Here is a 5971-nt window from a genome sequence, read left to right as displayed (position 1 = left end):
ACCATACAATCTTGATTTTCATTTAGCCATACTGATTTCCTTATAGGTTTGCACTCTTTAATCTCTCTCCCACTGTAGGAACATTACATATGTTGTTGACTCCAATATGAGTTGTTGTTTTTTTCTCTGTCATTTCCCTTGGTTGTTTGTTTGTTTGTTTGTTTCAGGCTTTTATTTAAATTCTAATTAGTTGATTTTTTAGTGCCGTCTGCTCCCGCTGACCTGAATCACTGACTGCACAGCTCCAGTAGCCTGGGTCCCCAGTTAGCCAACAATATTTGGAGTTCTTACAACATGGCAGACATTGACACAAAAAACAGTCTGAACTTGATCAAGATCTGGATGATGTTGAAGAAATAGAAGAAGAAACTGGCAAAGAAACAAAAATCAAAGCACGTCAGCTGACTGTTCAGATGATGCAAAATCCTCATATTATTGTAACCCTTGAAATAAGACTTGATGGTCTGATAGAAACACCAGCAGGATACATTGAGAACTTGCCTAGGGTAGTTAAAAGACAAGTGAATACTCTCAAAAACAGTAAGTTAGGTGTGCAAAAATAGAAGCCAAGTTCTATGAGGAAGTTGATGGTCTTGAAAGGAAGTATGCTGTGCTCTGCCAGCCTCTATTTGATAGTGATTTGAGATCATTAATGCAACTTATGAACCTATGGAAGAATGTGAATAGAAACTGGATGAGAAAAATGAAATTTTGTAGAAGATGAAAGGAAAGCCAAGAATAAAGATGAGAAAAAGGATGAAGAAAAAGAAGACTCCAAGATAATTCCTGAATTCTGGTTGACTGTTTTTAAGAATGTTGACTTGTTCAATGATATGGTTCAGGAATATGATGAACCTATTCTGAAGCACTTGAAAGATATTAAAGTGAAGTTCTCAGATACTGACCAGCCCCTGACGTTTGTCTGAGAATTTCACTTTGAACCAAATAAACATTTCACAAGTGGAAGTGTTCACAAAGACATATATGATGAAATCAGAAGCAGATGATTCTGATCCCTTTTCTTTTGATGGACCAGAAATTATGGGTTGTACAGGGTGCCAGATAGATTGGGAAAATGGAAAGAATGTCACTTTGAAAACCATTAAGACAAAACAGAGGGACAAATGGGTGGCTCAGTTGGTTAGGTGACCAATTCTAATTAAGAGTTGCCTGGCTCCGATTGTAGTCTCACGGACATGGAATCAAGCCCTATGTTGGGCTCTGTGCTGACAGTGTGGAGCCTGCTTGGGTTCTCTGTCTCTCTTTCTATCTCTGTCTCTGCCCGTTCTCCACTTGTTCTCTTTCTCACTCTCAAAATAAATAAAGATTTAACAAAAGAAGCAGAAACACAAGGGACATGGGGAAGTTTGTACTATGACCAAAAGAATTTCCAAGGACTAATTTTTTTGCCCCTCCCCAAAATTCCCAAGTGGAGCTCTGGATGATGATGATGAAGCTATCCTTGCCATAGACCTTGAAATTGGTCACTTCTTACATGAGCGTATAATCCCAAGACTAATGTTATACTTCACTGAAGGAGCCATTGAAGATGATGATGATGATGATGATGAAGATGAAGAAGCAGATAAGGAAGGGGAAAGAGAAGGAAATGAGGAAAATGATCCAGACTATGACTCAAAGAAAGATCAAAACCCAGCAGAGTAGAAGCAGCAGCGAAGTAGTAAGTATATAGCCTTCAGGATAACCGGCACTGGTCTACCTTCTGCTTCCCTGGGAGGGATGAATTTACATCATGTGATAAGCCTATTTGAAACTTTTTGTTGTTATTGTTTGTTTGCTAGTTTTTGTTTTTGTGGCCTAAAATAAAAAATTTCAAATGTAATTTTAGTTCTCACACACACACACACACACACAAAATTCTAGTTAGCTAACTTATAATGTAACATTAGTTTTAGGAGAATTTAGTGATTCATCACTTAACATATAACACCCAGTGTTCATCCCAACAAGTGCTCACCTTAATGCCCATCACCCATTTAGCCCATCCCCCCACCCAACACCTCTCCAGCAACCCTCAGTTTTTCTCTATAAGTCTGAGTCTATTTTATGGTTTGTTTCTCTCTCTTTTTTCCTTTCCCCTGTGTTCATTTTTTTTTTGTTGTTTCTAAAACTCCACATGAGTGAAATCATATGGTATTTGTCTTTCTCTGACCTACTTATTTCACTTAGCAAAATACACTCAGCTCCACCCATGTCATTACAAATGCCATTTCCCTTATTAAATGTTCTGTCTGCATGCTATTTGTTTGGGAACCATAGACTGCCTTAGTTGACATGGTACAATTTTCCAATCGTCCACTTTAGTATTGTTTATGCTTCCTTGTGGCATTTGTCTCCATTTCTACTTTAAATTAGTTTTATGTGTTTATTTAAATATTTCCTGGCTCCCCCTCTAGTCTAAAAGCTCCACAAGAATGGAGCTCTTCAATTTTTTCCTTACTATTCTACCTTCATTATTTGCTATTATCTGGCATACAGTAAAAACAGTACATATATTAATGAATGAATAAAATAATGAACATGTAAATGAAAGATTAAGTGAGTTTTCCAATGTGTTCTAAGAAAAAAAAATCATAGTATTGGAGAAAGGAAGAACGGTAAACTGTAAGAGGATCTAGAACAAGTTTAATCACAAACAGAATCCCTTGTTTATTATTTTCCTATAGGATATAAAGCAGCCATTTAGGTAACAGATCTATTTTTTTTCCTTCTAAACTGTAACTCATTTCAAGGTATGTTGCCATTCTGAAGTCTGCTCTAGCGGTTCAGTCTTTTGTTGCTGTGGGTTAAAGAATTGTGCAGGCAATGACAGTGCAGCTTTTGCAGCAGAGCAAATGAAGACAGAGTGTTCAAACTCTTCTTACTGCAATCAGTCAGGGAAAGAATGTGGGGCCTGGATAGAATGGAGGGGGGTGAGGATAAACATGTGATACAGACAAGTAGCATACAAAGCAACAACAAAGGACTAGTCCCCAGTTAAGACCTCTCTTTCCCAAAACTACTAAAAGAAGGCAAACATTATGGGAATGGTTATATTTGGATAACATAAGTTAGAGTCGTCAACAATTTTTGCTGAAAATAAGCAACTCCCTTTTTCTCGTTCTTAGCTAACAATCTTCCCCTTTAGCTTACTCAGAGAACAGAAGCACAATTTTGTGGCTTTTGAGACGCAGGAAGCCTTTAGGGAATGGAGTTAGTGGGTAACAGGCAATTATAGGTGAGGTGGATTTGAAATGTGTTGGAAATAAAGGCTAAGCAGTCCTACAATTATGTATAGAGAGTTGTCTGTGTACCCTTGCTACTATGGTGTTGCCATTATTTTACGATGCAAATCTACAACTGTTTATTTACTGTTTTAAAAATATGCAATAAGCCCTTTTTAGCACCATGGTATTAAAAGAAGGTAATTTTTAAAACTTTTTTTATGTTTATTTATTATTTTTGAGAGAGAGCGCAAGTGGGGGGAGGACGAGGAGAGAGAGGGAGACACAGAATTCAAAGCAGACTCCAGGCTCTGAGCTGTCAGAAACTGTGAGATCATGACCTGAGCTGAAGTCAGTCACTTACCCGACTGAGCCACCCAGGTGACCCCCCAAAAAGGTAAATTCTTTTTTTTTTTACATTTTATTTATTTTTGAGAGAGAGAGACAGACAGAGCACAAGTGGGGGAGAGGCAGAGAGAGAGGGAGATATAGAATTCAAAGCAGGCTCCAGGCTCTGAGCTGTCAGCACAGAGCCCAACGTGGGGTCGAACTCACAAACCGTGAGATAATGACCTGAGCTGAAGTTGGACACTTAACTGACTGAGCCACCCAGGCACTCCCAAAAAGGTAAATTCTTAATGACAAATTAAACACTGAATTTTTGTGCATCAAGAAAGTTAATGATAAATGTGTAACTTGCACTAAATGGTTATCTTTACCACTTACCCTCAAGGTCATAGTTATGTCATTGACCGTATTAAGAGCAGAACATAAAATTCAGCTAATGGAGAAGGGCCATCTACTTCAATGGCCATTTCTATATTAAGCAGATATTAAATATGTAACAACACATGCAGTGGCAAAAGTTGTGTTTATATATTGCTCTATGAAGCAGGATGTTTTGTTCCAAACAAATGAAAATGACTGTTTTTATTCTAAGGTTTTTTTGCACACGTATGAGGAATGAAGTGATAGCTATTGGCTCCATTCACAGATTTTTCTGAATTAGTTAAATGGTATTAGTTTTATATCAATCAAGAAATGTTTCAAACAATAAATTCATTAATCAGGCTCTAAGAGTTGAATGTATCTCATCCAATTAGGAAGCTCATTCTGTCAAAGATGAAATATATAACATTAACATTATCATAAATGCATATATACAGTTAGAAAAAAAATAACCCTGAAAATATTTCAGTTTTTAAGTAACTAAATTAAATAGGGTCACAAGACTGTCAGAAATGCATGCAAACACACATAATACTCTATAAAAATAAAATAAGAGTAAGGATTTTATGAGAAATATTGATTATTGAGCTCCCTTCACTAATGACTTAAAAATCAGGCTAGAAGTAAAATAGCAAGTAATTAAGGAACAATGTACAAAAGCGACAATGTCTGATAGAGAAACAGCAGGAATCTTATTAAAAAGAATAGACCAGGAAATTGAACCAAGAAAAGGATTTACAGATATTGAAAAATCTATTGATTTATTTTCCTACTTTCCATAAGTAACTTTGACAAAGCATGGTTATATATGACCAAAAAAGGGTTCCATCTATTTAGTTGTATGTCTAGGCATAACAATTTGTCTCCTGCCTGTATTTAACCAGCTGACATGACTGTTTCAGTGATCAAAAGAGCCCAGAGATTAAGGTACTTTTTTTGGTACAACTCCTAACTCTTGGAATGACTTCATGATAATAGCTGAAATGATATTTGTTTTAAAACACAGCCTTAATGCCTGGGCCTTTCCTACATTACTACTAAACTAGTAGTGAAAGACAATATATGTGATATAAGACAGATTATACTGTAAGCATAATTTGGGAAAGACTAATAGAAATATGGTAAATTTTTCTAGGTTGCTTTGAACAGAATGTTTTTTTAATTGTCCAGCATTATATATTTATATATATGTGCATGTATATACACACATATATAAAGAAATATTCTCTTAATGAGCTAAATCAGAAATGAAGTGTGATTTAAAGTAAAAACCTACGTAAGTTCAAATGGGCAAGGTTATTTTGTGTTAACACAAATCTTCAAATATCTGAGGTGGATTTCATATTTTGCTCCCGTTACCTGTCTGAATCAGGGGAGTAGCGGGGCTGTGCACATCACAGTCTTTCAGTTACTCAGGTTAATAAAGACTCCTCCTTGACTCGTGCATTCCGTAAAGGAAAAAAAATAGCAATCATCCACTGACTCTTCAAGATGCCAGAGCTATACTTTCACCACTTCAGTCACATTTTTTGGCCAAAACACATCAAACAGGTGTATCTAAATTCAAAGGAATAAAGGAGTGCCTGGCTGGCTCAGTCAGTCATTAGAGCATGGGACTTTTGATCTCTGGGTTGTGAGTTTGAGCCCCATGTTGGCTGTAGAAATTACTTAAAAAATAAAATAAAACAAAATAAAAATTTCTAAAAAAAAAAAAAAAAAAAAAAAGGAGAAAGCACAATCCCTATCATGTGTTCAGAAAGGAGAACTGGAAAAACAGCAGTAATAATTCAACTTTCTAGTCACTAAATATTCATTTCACTACCCTTTGCCTGTGACATACATTCACCACCTTCCCAAGAGAGAAAACCCAAAACTCCATTTGGTTACAGCATTGAGCTCAAAGTTCAGGATCTCTGGATAATAGATGAGTGGTAGTCTCTACGTTAGGTCCAGTGGTGGCTCCTTTTGTTCATACAAACTGTAAGGGCAAGCTATATGTACCCCCAAACCCAAGATGT

General features: G+C 36.4%; 1 pseudogene; it reads left to right on the top strand.

The window, feature by feature from the left end:
* Positions 1 to 294: 294 nt before the first annotated feature.
* Positions 295 to 1716, top strand: LOC125918947 (nucleosome assembly protein 1-like 1; annotated as a pseudogene).
* Positions 1717 to 5971: the final 4255 nt, after the last annotated feature.

Source organism: Panthera uncia, chromosome B4 (genome assembly GCF_023721935.1).
Source record: "Panthera uncia isolate 11264 chromosome B4, Puncia_PCG_1.0, whole genome shotgun sequence".
Classification (NCBI taxonomy): Eukaryota; Metazoa; Chordata; class Mammalia; order Carnivora; family Felidae; genus Panthera; species Panthera uncia.
Note: the sequence above shows the minus strand (reverse complement) of the source record. Positions and strands in the feature narration are given on the sequence as shown.